At 39.4% G+C, this 16,441-nt stretch overlaps 1 pseudogene; it reads right to left on the reverse strand.

Moving 5' to 3' along the window:
* Positions 1-4,474: 4,474 nt before the first annotated feature.
* Positions 4,475-16,441, reverse strand: part of LOC136122619 (actin, cytoplasmic 2-like) — a 63,007-nt pseudogene continuing 51,040 nt past the window's right edge.

A 16,441-nucleotide genomic window follows, 5' to 3' on the forward strand; every position in this document is an offset into this window, starting at 1 on the left:
AAGGGTCAAGTAAAACTGTCCCTACCTCCCTACCTCTTGGCTGGGAGTTAACTGGGGATTAAGAGTTCATCATATGCATGCCTGGCCTCACTCTTGGTCGCTGCTAGAGCCTCTGGGGGTCACTTCCACCCCTTGGATATGGCCCCAGAGTGTTTAAGTAACTTCCCTTAAGACCACTAGCCAGTAAGTGGCACAACCAGATTTCAGATCAGGCCAGTGTCAGCCCCAGAGTCCATGCTTTTTATCATTCCAAAACCAAAGGTGGAATGCTGGGAGTCCATGAGCCATACCTAGCCCAAGACATGCTTTATTTGGCTCACACAGAAGTCTAAAAATGTTTAAATGTGTGTGCCTATATGGTGAATGTGTGATCTTCAGTTTGTTTTAATCCCATCTACTCCCGACTTTCTTCCCCTTGAGCATATTTTAATCATTTAACAGCTTGGCCTCTGTGGGCATTTGAATTCACATTCCTGGCCTAAGACAAGAGGGACATTTAAAATTATGGTGAAGTCACGAAAACGTGAATGCTGCCACATACTTCCCTCCGTTACACGTTGATTGATAAAGACTAAAGTCACCCATTCCTATCTGGAACTGAGGCTCCTTACCAATGCATTCAGTTGTTCACTTGTTCCTTCACTCATTCACTTCCCACTAGGTAGAAGACACTTTGTAAGGAGCAGTAATCCAAAAGGACAGGAATGAGCATGTATGTTCCATTAAGGTCCAGGCATTTAGCTGGGCATTTTGCAGACATGTTTTCAGCTAACATTTGATCCATTCAGCAACCCATCTGATACTACTAGTATGAATATTTTACTGATACAGCGAACGGAGAGTATGAGAAGCTGAGGCATTTTCATTCCTTTATTTAATAAATATGAACGAGCAACTGCCTCATGTCACTGTTCTAGATGATGGTGACCCGAGTTTGAACAAAACCGTTCATTGCTGACTCTCCATCAGCTGGAGCCATCTCGTATCAGCTTGCAAGAGCTGATTATTAGAATTTCGAGAATTTTGCAAGCCAGTTGTTAAGTTACGGGTAACTTAAAATCAGTCACGTCAGAAGTATCTACATCATGGAAAGCAAGTAAAACTATAAATCAGGACTTTCATTTTTTTGAGAGCCAGTCTACAATAATTTATGAACTCTCAGAGTTTGAAATCAGAATCTAGACCTGAGTGCCTCTGAAACCAGGGCCATTTCTATTCTGTAGCTGAATAAGGAAGTCTCCACGTTCAAGAAGGCTACAACAGGGAGAGGGAAACACATCAACCTCATGAACCCACACTCTGGTGTAGATGCCTGGATTTGAATCCCACCAGCTACTTACCAGCTGTGTGACCTTGAGGATGTAAGTTAATATCTCTTTGCCTGTTTCCTTCTCTACTAAGCAGGATAATAACAGTTACTTCACTGGGTTGTGTGAAGATTAGTCTTTATACTAATATATACACTTTAGTGTATGTATTACACTTTATATATAGTGTGTATTTACACTTTATATATATAATTATAATATTTATTAATATTTATTAATTTATTATATATATTTATAAATCTAACATAAATTTATACTTTATATATATATTTAAAGTATATTTTAAGTATATATTTATACTTTATATATCCTCTATATATAATATAAAGGGGATAAAACATTGCCTATCACTTGGTAAGAATTGTGTAAATGTTAGTTATTATTATTTAAAACAATGAAAACAGCAAATGAACATTTGTATTTGTACAAGTGTTTGTACCTGAGAGAGGAAAAGAGAAGATTTTGAGTGTATGTGGGAGAGAATGCTTTCTCTCATTCCCTTCCACTTTGTTAAATTGTATTAAAAGCTCTTACAACTTTTGAAAAATTGCAGGAACCAATTGATTTGACTATGACTTTTCCATTGAAGTGGTCAAAGAGAAAACTGCCTTGTCCGGCTGGAGATTCATTCAAATCCAATTTACACTGTATTCAATTTACATTGCTACATGCTAGCATATGCTCACCAAGACTCCCAGAGAGTTGGAGAAACACAGAAGCTGGCGCCTTCTCTTTATCCACTGGCCTGACCATGTAAATCAGTCCATTTTTCATTCCACTTTTCTCTCATTCTTTGAAAGCAGGTATTTTGAGTATTTAAAAATGTTAAAAACTTATAATCAACGGTAGTGTGTCATTTCTTTTTTTTCTTTTCTTTTTTTTTATGTGATTTTTGTTTTTTGATTATACCAGCACTTTCTTTTTAAAAAAAAAGAACCACGTCGTTATAGGCCACTGAAATATATAAATATTGCTATTCAAAGCCATTCATCTGATGGGAACAATTCTTATATAAAGAGAGTTGAGAAGGGGAGAGAGGATCCAAGGAAAGGAGAGACATTTAGTCATCTATCAAGATGTGAGTCCCTGAACACAACTGATAACAGGCATGTTTGTTTCAATGAAAATTCAACAAGAAATAAGCTTTTATTTTAAAAATCAGAGTTATGATAGGTTAATAATAAGAAAGACTTGAGCAATCTTTCCGGAAGTGGCCACATAATTTGTCAACTGAAGATTGAAAGTTTTGTTGTTGCTAATAAAGTAACTCAATCTTATATCCACAAAGATCAGCAAAAATGGCAACTTGGACTGTCCCAGAATTTAAGTTCATAAAGGGTGAGTGTGTCATATTTAGTGTTGTTTATTTCCTTAGATTTCAGATTAAGCAGTCATTAATTCAATCAAAATACTTAATATTATTACTTCATATAAAATGCTCCATAGCCTCTGTACACATCAAAGTGTATAATTTACACAAAAATCATTACTTGCCAATATTTGGGAACCTTGATAGTAAATCAAGATGCTATCTAGTCTAGCCAGCTAGAATGAAATTTCTTTTCTTCCTTCTCTGGGAACTGCTTTCTCTCAGCCTTTGTCAAAGACTTTGTCAAAATTTTAGGCTAGGTAGATGTGCAGTATATACTAATGATGTAGAATAAATTATTCTGAATGCTGTAATATCCCAATGTCCAACTGTTCTGAAATTTTCTGCCTAGAATCTTAATGATATGATTCAACTCAGAGTCCAAAAGAAGGGAAAGTTATTGAAAAATGTACAAAAAAGATTTAAACTAACAGTTGGAGAAAGTTACATAGAACGAAATAAATTCTTGAACTGATAAGAGAATTAATGGTAACTTCTAAAGGAAGCAGATTGAAAGTTTCGCTCTCTTCTTTCACATAATCTCTTATTCATTCTTTTGAAATTTTGAGCCATTTGGAGGATTTTTTGAAGACTAAAATTTTAAGGATTTGTTTTAGCTATTTTTTTAATCTTAAGAGTGACAAAATTTTGTGTGGTTCACCTCCACCCGAACAATCAACTGAATTTGTTTTTGTTGTTTACTGCAGTACTTTTATTTCCCTCACAATGACCAAATGTTGCTGGGACCAAATGTTCTCACGTGACAGTAGAAAACCAACATTTGTTGTCATCTCTTAAAGAATTGGGAATTGCGTACAAAAACCTTACATAAATTCAAAGGATGAATACATTTATAGGTGTAAATGCAAACCATTTTCCATCTCAAGGGAAGTAACAACCACCAGGTATTCTGGCAGGAAATTGTGAGGTAAGAAAGGAAAGTGGGTTCTAAGGTTGGGACCTTCCCAACCTCGTCGGACACCAAAGACAAATGCCAGCTGGCTCAGGACTCTGGCCAGCCTCTAAAGAAATCCTGGAATAAGCAGCTCTTACACACGAATACCCTGCACAGGTCAAGAAACTCATGGGCTCGCAAATTCTCATCAGGACCATGGGTTTTTCTTCCACAAACATGTTCTCACCTCAGCCAGGTAGTGACGGAGCTGCATGTATTGGGGGTTTAACTCAAAGATATGTACAGGATATTAAACATAGACCAAAGGAACAGTTAACGTAAACAGAAGGTCAAAATCAGCAAGTTGTACAATCCAGAGCTGATAGCAGATAAAAACTGCAAGGGCAAATTTTTTTTCAAAGGCTTATTCCAGTTTCATGAGGCTAGCATGAGGTGTGCACACTTGCCAGGGCAAATTTATACTCTTGAACGAACTTATGCAGCAGTGGACAATGGAGGGGCGGGCCTTGTCATACTCCTGCTTGCGGATCCACATCAACTGGAAAGCCAGGATGGAGCCCCCGATCTGCACCTAGTACTTGTGTTCAGGAGGAGGGTTGCTCTTTTTTGTGTGTGTGGTACGCGGGCCTCTCACTGTTGTGACCTCTCCCGTTGTGGAGCACAGGCTCCGGACGCACAGGCTCAGCGGCCATGGATCATGGGCCCAGCCGCTCCGCGGCATGTGGGATCTTCCCGGACCGGGGCATGAACCCGTGTCCCCTCCGTCGGCAGGCGGACTCTCAACCACTGCGCCACCAGGGAAGCCCAGGAGGGTTGATCTTGATCTTGATCCTGCTGGGAGACAGTGCTAATGATCTCCCTCTACATCCTGCGGGCAGTGTGGGGTACATGATGGTCTCCCCAGACGTCACCCTTCAGGATGGGGTTGAAGGTGATCTCCCGGATGCCACAGGACTCCATACTCAGGAGGAGGGCTGGAAGAGCACCTCTGGACCCCAGAACTGTTTACTGTGGATGCTGATCACCTGACGGTCGGGCAGCTCGCAGCTGTTCACCGGGAGGAGGAGGAAACAGCCGTGGCCATCTCCTGCTCCAACTCCAGGGCTACGTGGCAGAGCTGCTCCTTGATGTCACGCATGATTGGGCGGTGATGGTGAAACTGCGGTCACGCTTCGGGAGCATCTTCACGAGGTAGTCGGTCAGGTCCCGGCCACCGTAGTCCAGACGCAGGATGGCGTGGGGCAGCGGGGAGGCACGTACTCCTAGTAGATGGGCACAGTGTGGGTGACCCCGTCTCCAGAGTCCAGGACAGTACCAGTGGTGCGGCCAGAGGCTACAGGGACAGCACAGCCTGCACGGTCATGCACACGGCCGGAGTGTTGAAGGTCTCGAAGGAGATCTGAGTCATCTTCTCAGGATGGGCCTCAGGGTTCAGGGCGGCCTCGGTCAGCAGCAGGAGGTGCTCCTTGGGGACCACACGCAGCTCATTGTAGAAGCTGTGGTTGGTGCCTATCTTCTCCATACCACGTCGTCCCAGTTGGTGATGATGCTGTGCTCCATGGGGCACTTGAAGGTCAGGATGCTGAGCTTCGCTCTGGGCTCATCACCCACGTGACTGTCCCAAGCCTACCGTGATACCCTGTTGTCAGGGGTGGCCGATGGTGGACAGAAACTCGTTCCCCCGAGAGGCGTCATCTCCAGTAAAGCCAGCTTTGCACGTGCCCGAGCGATCGCGGGTGAGGGGCATAGAGATTTCTTCTTTGCTAGTGATGGGCCGAGGCAGCAGCAGCGTGGAGCAGCCAGAGGACCAGCAGAGGCTATCTGGTGCGGCGAGTCTTCAACTAGATTTAACTGAGCAAACACTGCTGGAATGCCTAGGCTGTGTGGGATGTTTATGAGCCAGGGTCATGCCTTCCAGAAGATTAGATGCTGACAGACACAGATGCAGGCATCATATACTTAGGAATGAAGGACACTGAGAATAACCAAATTAACATCTCTGAAGAACAGATTCTGTTGTTTCTATGTTCATTTTTTTCTGGTGATAAATGATTATAGAAAACCTGGAAAATTCAGAAAAGTCCTCCAAACACTAGAAACCCTCACCTACCCGCTGCCCCTCCGCCAGATAATCACCCCAGATGTTTTGTTTGTTTGTTTGTTTGTTTTCTCAGATGTAAATATAGTCTGCTAACCTGAAAGAGATATGAACAAGGAAGGTTAAGCATGAGAACTGTGTTAAAGGCAGAGCTGATAACATTTGACAACTGATTGAATGTGCTGAGAAGGGAGTCATCAAGAATAACCATAAGTTTTGGGCTTCCGTGGTGGCGCAGTGGTTGAGAGTCCGCCTGCCAATGCGTGGGACGCGGGTTTGTGCTCCGGTCCGGGAAGATCCCACATGCCGCGGAGCGGCTGGGCCCGTGAGCCATGGCCACCGAGGCTGCGCGTCCGGAGCCTGTGCTTCACAACAGGAGAGGCCGCAACCGTGAGAGGCCCACGTAACGCAATAAAATAAAATAAAATAAATAAAAAGAATAACCATAATTTTCAAAACTAAGCAACTTGGTGCACAATGATGGAATAAACCACATAAGTAACTTGAGAAGAGCAGAAGTCTTCCAGGAAAGGAGAGATGTCAGTTGAACTATTTGAAGTGGATGTAACAGCAGTAGAGTCACATGGAAATCCTAATAGATGGTTGGTTAGGTAGAATAAATACTACCAGTAATATTCTTAAGGTATTCATATTTAAGTTGGCCATTGAAATCTATTTTTAAAGGTCACTTTAAACTATACATTACAAACTCTGAATTGTGCTGAGAATTAAAGACACTGAAATTATATTTTGATCCTGATCATCAGCTCAGATGAATACATTATATATATAGTGATCCTACCATTATCTTTGGTATAAAGTTATAAAGAGATATGCAATGAATATTCCTCATTCATAAATAATTCTCACTAATGTTTACCAATAATTTCCAGTCTCAAGCACCTATGAAAATATCAATTTTTAAAACTCCAAGCTCATGGGCCTTGTTCTGTTCTACAGATGAGACAACAATGTCACCAAGAACTGAAAGGTCTTAACAGTGAAAACAAGTCATATTGCTAGAACTGACACTTCGAAGCCTGGAGCCAAAAAATGCTTACTGAGCCACTGTGGCTACCAGTCTAAACAGGAAAGTTTGATAAGTATCCATTCTCACTCTTTTTCTTTTTTCAGACCCTTAAGGACTTTCTTTCTGCAGACTCAGTTGACTAGGATCCTATGCAAATAAATAAGTACTAGATACCATTGGTTATCTACTCAATTTTCATTTTTCCCTTGTTCCTTGCTATCAGTTTCCTATTTTGTTCCTGTAGACCAGGACTTCAGACCTGGTGGATAACCTTTGATTGGCCTAAACCAATGAAGATAATTCACTTCATTTTGCTAATCATTGGTCTAGGTGAAGGCATGTGATACAGTTCTGGTCAATGAGATGTAAGAGGAGTTATGTTTCTGAGTTCTGGAAGTGTTTGCCTCCTCAGTAAAAAAGCATTGAGAGTAGAAAGACCATTTGCCCCCCACCTCTCTCCATCCCTCTGGGGACACGATTATTTTGATCTTCAGCAGCCATTTTCAACCATACGAAAAAAAAAAATCAGAAATATGCTGAGGATAGCAGTACAACAAAAATCAGAAAGTCATAGATCTTTTATGACATCTCTAGAATGAGCTACCAACCCCGGAATTTATACCGCCAAACTTTCTTTTATGCTTAACCGTTAATTGACTTTATACTTGAAGCTATTGTCAGCTATAACTTGCAGTGAAGAGCAATCCTAATACTGTTTGTAAAGCACCTTGCATAGCGGAGGCACTCAACAGATTTTAATTTAAATAAAATTAATAGGCAATCCAAAGATCACTAGGCTCAGAGGCACATTGTAGAGCTCAGATTTAGTCTAGCTGAAGAGTATGTCTGGGATAGGGACCCAAGTCCCAAAGTCCAGCATCCTTCGCGTAACACCAGCTTGCTCATTACCTATATCAGGGTGTTGGCTTTTGTTTTTAGATTTGTTCTTCAAGTGGTTGGATGCATGCCTTGAAACAGCCCAGGTTGCCGAGTTCCTGCAAGCTCCACCCCCCCCTTCTACATGACTGGACACTCTTCATCAGGCTAATTTTCACTCCTCTGAGCATCGCTATGTACCATCATTCACCACTACATCTTCTCTTCCTGCTTCTTTCTATGGCCTTAAGAAGGAGTGGAATAAACTGGAGCCTAGCAGGGTAAGAGAAATGGAAAAGGAACAGAGGCCTGAATAGTCCATCAGCTGGCTAATCCATCTGTGAATAGTTCATAAACTGACTAATCTGACCCTACCATCCTGCCTATATATCTAGTAAAAAAGAAAGGAGCCTTCAGGCAGCTAGCCTTTTCACTTCTTCCAACGAGTTCCAATATCTCAGGGAAAAGCCAAGAACTGTTCCCACCACCACCACATCCACGGAGCATGGAAGAGACAGACATTCAGTTATATGATCTTCTCTGTGGTTTCACTGGTGACAGTAAAATACTTCAGGCAGAGGAAACAAAACATCAAAGGATTCAAAGGAAATGAGGTCATCAGAGTCAAGTCCCCAGTGTTCCCGGGAAGAGAATATTCATGGTTGAGAAAAAAGACACAAAAACAAAACATTTATTTAAAAATCTGATTCTAGATCTTCCTTCCTTCTCAAGGACAAAAGTATGCATTTCTCAGTCCCCTCTGTGGGCTCACAGAATAGAGATCCCAAGTCATAGAAAAGGAAAACAAGACTGCAACTTTTTGTTAGCCTGGTTTGGAAAGATAGGTAAACACCAGTGTTATCTGTTATTGATGTGCTATCTGTCTTTGATATGGGAAGTCTATATTCTAGGGAGAAAAAAGTTTGATCCATAGAATGTCCCCAGGTAGCTGATAATGGGACAGTGACATAAGTGAGATTGTTTAAAAATTTGGTGAGATTGGGAATCAGGTAACCAGTATCCACATCAAAACTTTGAAGAGGAAGATCTCTGTCACTCCACGTCATTATCTGTTGAGTGTTTTTAACCTGAGATGTTTTCCCCCTTGAATGAGAAAGAAAACTCTAATGGAATAAAAGCAGGTGTGTCCTAAATGCTTTTAGCATTTATTCTTTCATTCTCCACACCTTCAATCTTTTGCTAAAGTTTCACCCCTCTCCTGGGCACAGGGGCTCATAGAAGAATTGGGCAAAGCCTCTGCCCACAAGAGTTTGCAGATTTGGGGACAAAATTATTCATCTAGAAGCCTTGAATTAATTATATCTGGGCACTACTACTTGCCTTAATAAAGCACATAGAATTCAGTAGAACGTGGCAGCCAGAAGAAAGCTTAGGGAGCTGTCCGTGAAGGGGAGAAAGAAGGTAAGGAAAAGTTTGAGTGGCCCATCGTCGGCTTTAACCTTCTCTGAATAATTAAAAGCCCGTCTACTCCAAACTGGCCCCTCCAAACGAGAGCCCACCACTTAGTAGAGGTGCTCAATAATATTTATTAGAGGGATAAATGAGCCCTTTCTGTGTTCAAATACATAAAAAGGCAACTCCATCTCTGAGAGGTGACAGTTCAGACGGTGAAGTCTCCCAATCTCTAGTTCATAGCTTTGTCAGACACAATGCCATACAAGGGGAAATAAACATTTTGTCATTGATCTAGACCTCTCTTTGTCATTCACGCTGGTGGCTCATCATTCTTTGACCCGCTTCATAAATTTTCATAGAGATTTTTTAAGTAAATATTTTACTGACACGTAACACGCAAACAGAAAAATGCACAAATGGTAATGGTACAGCTCAAAGGATTTTTGCCACGTAATCATACCTGGTTAACCAGCATCTGGATTAAGAAGCAAAGATTACTAGCACCCAGATTCCTCCCTCATGACTCTGCCTTTACCTGTTCCCCTTCCCCACTCCCACCAACACACACATACACACACAAAGGTGGCAGCTCTTCTGATTTTTATCACTATAGATTATTTCTGATTGTTTTTAGTTTTATATAAATAAATTATTAATGGGGTATCTTTTTGAAACTAGTTTCTTTCACTCAATATTATATTTGTGGGACTTTTTCCTATGGTAGTGTGTATTTATTACTGCCTCATATTCCACCTGGTATATACACATACATTCATGTGCCCACCTAAATAACAATTTATTCATACTTCTACCACTGAAGGACAGTTAGGTTACTCTCACTTTGAGCTCTTAAGAATGTAGCTGAAAAACCATTCTAATTCATATTTTTTGGTGCATATATGTACCTATTTCTCCTCAGTATATACCAAGAAGTGAAATTGCTGGTTTAATTATAAGCATATGTTAAACTTTATTAGAAACTGCCAGTTTTCCAAAGTGGTTTCACTAATTTACATTTCTATTAGCAGAGAATGAGCATGCTAGTTTGTGCTTGCCAACACTTAAGATTGTCAGTTTTTGTTTTGTTTTGTTGTTTTTAGCCATTCTGATGGATACATGGTATCCCACCATGGTTTTAATTTGCTTTTCCTGATGACAAATTGTATTGAACACTTTTTCATATGTATGTTGGGCCATTTCGATAGATAATTTCTTCTGTAAAGTGTCTTCAAATCTTTTGCTGTTTTTAAAATTGGGTTATTGCTCTTTTTTGTTGATGAATACAATTTCTTTATGTATTTGGGATATGAGTCCTTTGTCATACTTTTGCACTGCAACTTTGCATTACCTTTTGACTTTCTTAATGATGTCTTCTAGTGAGCATAAATTCTTCATTTTAATGAAGTTCAGTGTATTAGTCTTCTTCCTTTACATTAGTCCTCATGTCCTGTTTAAGAAATCTTTGCCTACCCCAGACTCATGAAGATCTTGTTGTGTGTTATCTTCTAGAACTGTGCCATCCATTAGGGTTGCCACTAGCCAGATGTGACTATTTAAAATTAGATGAATGAAAACTAAATAAAATTCAAAGCTAATTTCCTCAGTTGAACAAGCTGTATTTCAAGTGGTCAATAGCATTATGTGGCTAGTGGACAAGGGCTTTTCCATCTTCATGGAAAGTTCTATTGGACAGCACTGGTCTAGAAGTTCTGTTGTTTTAACTTTCACATGGTTATCCACAATCCACCTGGAACTAATTTTTTTGTATAATGTGAGGTAGGGACATTTAATCTTTTATTGGACCCACTGATGGGATATTTGGCAATCAGGATTGTTTGCCTGAGAATAGAAATACACTTTCATTGTGTTACACCACTGAGATTTTAGTGTTTGTTTTAGCAGTTAGTGTTGCTTACATTAATAAATAGAGTCTACAATGTCACTGGTCTCCATCTTCCACCTCTTTTTTTTTTTTTTTTTTTGATGAGGACCATTTTTAAAGTCTTTATTGAATTTGTTACAATATTGCTCCTGTTCTTTGTTTTGGCCTTTTGGCCATGAGACATATGGGATCCTAGCCCCCCAACCAGGGATCAAACTTGTACCCTCTGCATTGGAAGGCGAAGTCTTAGCCACAGGACCACCAGGGAAGTCCCTTCCACCCTTTCTTAACCTTAGGTTTCAGTGCATGCTTTTTTTGGGTTAGGACTTCTAATTCCTATCCTACTTTTTCTTCCTTCTCACCAATTCAATTTAGATGTCTTGGGACCCAATTTGTAGAACTCCCTCCCTTCTTTCAGTCATTGAAATGAGGGGCACATATATTGATACACACACAGGATAAGATATTCTTTATTGAGCATCTGCCATGTTTGAATTGCTCTTCACCAATGTCTAACTCTTCCTCGCCAGATTTCATAAGAATACTATCCCACACCTCCCTAATCTGATTGGTTCCACCAGAATATAACCTGATCATTGTGGACATGTTCATGCTTCCCACGGACTTTACAGGTTGGAGAACAAGTCCAAGACCTGCCTCTCATAGATACCTCTTTAATCAAAAGCTGCCACGAACTAAAGGCTTACCATGCAGTATATAAAATGGGGAACCCTATGGAAAGAGAAGTCCCATATCCCTTGAGGGGGCTGGATCAGATGCCTCAGGAGGGTAGAGGCTGGTCACTTGGGCCAACGCTAGAGCAGAGCTCTGGGGGTTCTTTGGAGCCCAATAATTACATGAAGTTGACACTAGCAGTTGGATCACAAATGCAAGGCAAAGGAGAGGTGTTGTCAGTCAAATATGGAAAGCTAAATTTATCTTCCGTTGCCCTAGGTTGAGTTCTCCAGAAGTAGTAATTCAGAAACAGCCCGTGAAGGAGCCAAAGAGTCCAGCCTTTGTTTTTACTGGGTGATCCTGAGCATGACTGAGTTTGTCCGAGCTACAGGTACAGAATCAGAACAGACTGATTGGATGATTTGATCTGTGTGACTACATTATGTAAATTCCCAAGTAATTGTGCTTCTGCATGAGAGTTCTACAATCTAACAACCACATCCTTCCTTCATTCTCAAATGTTTTTGCATATCACCATGGGTCAGACACTGCCTGAAGAATGAAATGAACGAGACTGACATTGTCTCCACCTTCATGGACTTACAATTTAGTAGGAAGAAATGAAAGTTCACAGAGGTAGAGGAACTTGCCTTAAGCTACATAGCTAGAGAGAGTCAGAGCTAGCATCTCAACCCAGGTAACCAGATCCCACACCAGATATTTTAATCTAGTTGTCTCCCTGAAGATGTCAACAATCAAGTCATGCATGGCAATATAGAAGCAATGGCCACATTTTTCTCCCTCCCTAAAAAACCTTCTTGGGAAGGTGGGAGAGAAAAGTTAAATGAATTTAATTATCTTTTTAGCAATTTTGAGAGAGGTGTTACTTTTCCATTAAAACACAATTATAAAAACTGAGCAAAAATTTTAAATCAAATTCAACTTTTGTGTAGAGAGCACCAGACCAAAAGACCGTCCTTTCCCTTTTATAAACAACTTTTGCAGGATGTGAAAAGACTTGGTGATAAGTGTATAATTTTACTGATCCTTTAGAAGCAGCTGAAATGTAGAAAAAACAGAGAGCTGGCTTAGAACAGATCCCCTGCCTTGGCTTCAGCTACCTAAATGTGGTCATTTCAAGAGAGATTCCCAAAATTAATTATGTTTTCCTGTAAAATGTAGCATTAATTGTAAGTGTAGAGTATTAAAATGGAATGTATAATACACTACTCAGATGGTTTGTTGTTGTTTTATTCCAAATAAGTGTACTGCACGTGATGTCCCCGTAATCATATTAATTATTTATCACTCTATGTGGAGAAAATAGCAGTTATAATAAAGTGTAAAAGGGTTATTAGCATTTCTGAACAATAAATAAAGTGGAAGTTTTTAGATCAATATGATGAATATATTAAGTTAAAATTCTTTTTTGCCATAACAGTTGATAGGATTTTATGGACCAATCTCGTGAAAGTGTTATGAAGATTTAAAAAGAAATATATTAAATAAAAATAAAATCTATTAAAGAAGGTAATTTTAAATATTTGATAATATAATTAAGTCTTATTAATGTAACATTCTTTATTTTTCAGCTTAAAAATGCACAGGATTGTCACCTCTTTTATTTTAATCAGACACCATGCCTGTTGTAATTATTTGTTATGTATTTTCATTAATGTTTGATGAATATTAACTGTTTGAGATAAAAATATATATATATTTTTTAGCTATGATGACTAACAGGGGCTACTTCACAGCTAGCAAATAGAGAGCCTGAAAGGAAATGGGGGAGCTGTACCCCCAGCTCTCCTGGGCCAAGGGCAGGACACTATCAATAAGGCCTTAAAGTTTCACCTTCTGCTTCCAAATGTACAGGACCATGGCTTTGCCATGCCTGGGAAAGCCAGTCTTACCATCATCTGAGAAGCACAGGGTTCAGAGCAGAATAGCACTGGATTCAAACTCAGCTTCTGATCCTTGCTCTCTTTTATTTTGGGGCAAGTTGCTAACACCTGGAGCCTCAGTTTCTTGATCTATAAAATGAGAATCATAACACCTTTTTTGGCAGGTTAGCTGTGAGAATAAGAAAGAGTAAATATATAGCTCCTGACTCAGAGGAGATGCTGAATAAGGAAAAATAATAATAATTTGATGCTCGCGTACTTAAAACGATGGGAAAGAAGGCATTAGTGTGGGTTCTGATTCAGTTTAGCTGGAGAAAGAAGAAAGTAATATTGTATATCCGATGGCACAGTTCTTTTTCAAAGAGCATGCATTAAAAATGAGTGAGAACCCGTATGCTATACCATTAGGAAAATTAAAAGACAAGCCACAGACTGGAAGAAAATATTTGCAAATCATATTTCTGATAAATGACTGTATTCAGAATATATCAAGAACTCTTACAACTCAATAAGGAGACAAAACCTTAATTAAAAAGTAGGCAAAATGTTTGAATAGACGTTTCAACTAAGAAAACACACAAATGGCCAAAATGCATGTGAAAACACGCACAGCAGCATCATTAAGAAAATGCTAATTAAAACCACATTGAGTCTTTTATACCCACACTGCACACTAAAACAACTAGCAAAAAGAATGACAATACCCAGTGTTGGTGAGGATGTGGAGAAATTGGAAACCTCATGTATTTCTGGAGGAAATGTAAAATGGTGCAGCCACTTTGGAAAACAGTTTGGCAATTTGTTGAAACTCACCATATGACCCAGCAATTCCACTCCTAGGAATCTACCCAAGAGAATTCTACCTGTCCTCCTCCAATTGCAGCATCTGTCATCATACCTTTAGTGTTTTTTCACATCTATTCACTCCAAATTCCCTAGAGCCCCAGAGAAAGAGGTTTAAAAAATGGGTGGATTTACATACTAGTCACAAATAAGAAGGCTTCAATGAAGAGCTAAGACAGTTTCAACCCATCAGCTAAATTATTTCCAATTTACTGTCCCTTCATATGTCAAATCTGTTTAAGGATTAAATTACAGAATTTTCCCCTTTTACAGGCACAATGAATGTTCCACACCCAAGAGAATACACAGGAAACTTAACAACATCTATTGATCATGATACAATACAGAGATAAGTGAGGTCGTTACCTTGACACTAGTCTAAAGGGATGAACTGTCTTTCTGGCTAACTGCATGTTGAACTTTTGGCAAACTCCATATTTAAATGATAGCGAGCTTAGTGCTTTAAGCTTCATAAGTGCCTTAACTTTCATAATTTATTTCTCAAAAAAATTGTATAAATAAAGTTACTTAACTGAGCTTTAGGTTACTTATTAAGAAAAAAAATCACATGCCAGAAAGTTGTGTTAAGCCTTGGTTGTTTGTGTTTGGCATTAGAAATTGTGTAGGTTTCATTAAATGAATTGATACGTGTAAGAAAAATGTGTATGCATTGTATACAAGGGGGGAGGGTGTGGAAGGAGGTAAGTGTTATCTTATCATTGACACCTTTGTACAACGTGTATCACAGCTTTCCAAGAACCTTCACACTGAATCAAATTTACAATACAGTCCCCAAATGCAACTGTGGTTCAAGGGACTTACCAGAGAATGAGAAAATGAGTTAGCAGCTAATACTTTCTGATACCAATAAAGATGGTGTACCAAGGGAGTACGGAAGGTGATAAATGCTATCCAGATAAAAGAGAGAGACATATTAAGACTGCCTGCCTCATCTTTGAAATGTTGCAATGGTATGATTCTCTATGTGTGAGCATAATTCTACTAATAGCCTCCGTATCAAAAGATATTTCTACCCCCTGAATATCTGTGAAATACCTCATGGGAGGAAAGCATAAAGATGGAGTGAGGAGAGAAAGAATAGCAACAGACCCTGAACAGAGGCAAACCGAACTACATCCTGCCAATATTGTTTACACAAAACACAGTGGCACTGGATCATTTTTTAAAGACTTGGTTTTGTCTCCTTTTTAATTATGAAGGATAAAATAAAATTGAATGACTGAGAGGAATAAATAGATAATGATGTATCAAGGGTTTTTATATAGAAGCTCCTTATTAAAATGACTGTCTCCTTCAACTGTTTAATCTAATTTCTGCAAGGCAGGTTTTCACTTGTTCTGCTCATATAAATGCACAGGTATTAGAGGTATTATTAAGACACTATGTAGTTCACACCCAGAGCTCGAAGAACTACTTTAACCCTATAAGTGCTCAGTGTATCAACTCTCCACTGTTGGTGTTCTATTTTTTTCTCTTTCTATTCCCTCCCTTCCATGGAAACTTACAATATCTGGCTGACTTCTGGACTGTATTTTAACACTATGTATAAGGCTTACTTGTAATCTCCTCGATGTAATATGTAATTCCAATCCATAACAGATCTTCATTTTAGCACCCTCTCTAACCAGTGTATTGGTCTAGGTTTTAGAGAATACAAGAAAGTTCATTCTTAGTTTCCGTCTTCAGGATACTTAGAGCCACAGGTCTATGATTAAAAAACTCATCCCACCCAATTTCTCAGTATATCAAGCAATGATATAATTTATTGTCCAAACCAGGACATTTTAAAGGTGAAAGCAGATACCACTAATTACACAAGGACAACAGGCATACACTGGAGTGTCTTGTACAAACCTGGACAAATGGTCACCCTATTTATGGGTATACAGACCAAAAAAGCTAAAGAGGTTTAGAGGATAGAGATTTTTCCCATTGGTTGGAACCCCCTTTCCAATCTTGACGTCTTTATTATATATATGACAGCTGAGTCATAAAGTTTCCAGATGGAGTCCTCAGTTCAATAAACATGGATTGTGTGTGGGGTTATAATATTTTGTAGAGGACATCATGTGAGGTCAGGTAC

This window comes from Phocoena phocoena, chromosome 4 (genome assembly GCF_963924675.1).
Source record: "Phocoena phocoena chromosome 4, mPhoPho1.1, whole genome shotgun sequence".
Classification (NCBI taxonomy): domain Eukaryota; kingdom Metazoa; phylum Chordata; class Mammalia; order Artiodactyla; family Phocoenidae; genus Phocoena; species Phocoena phocoena.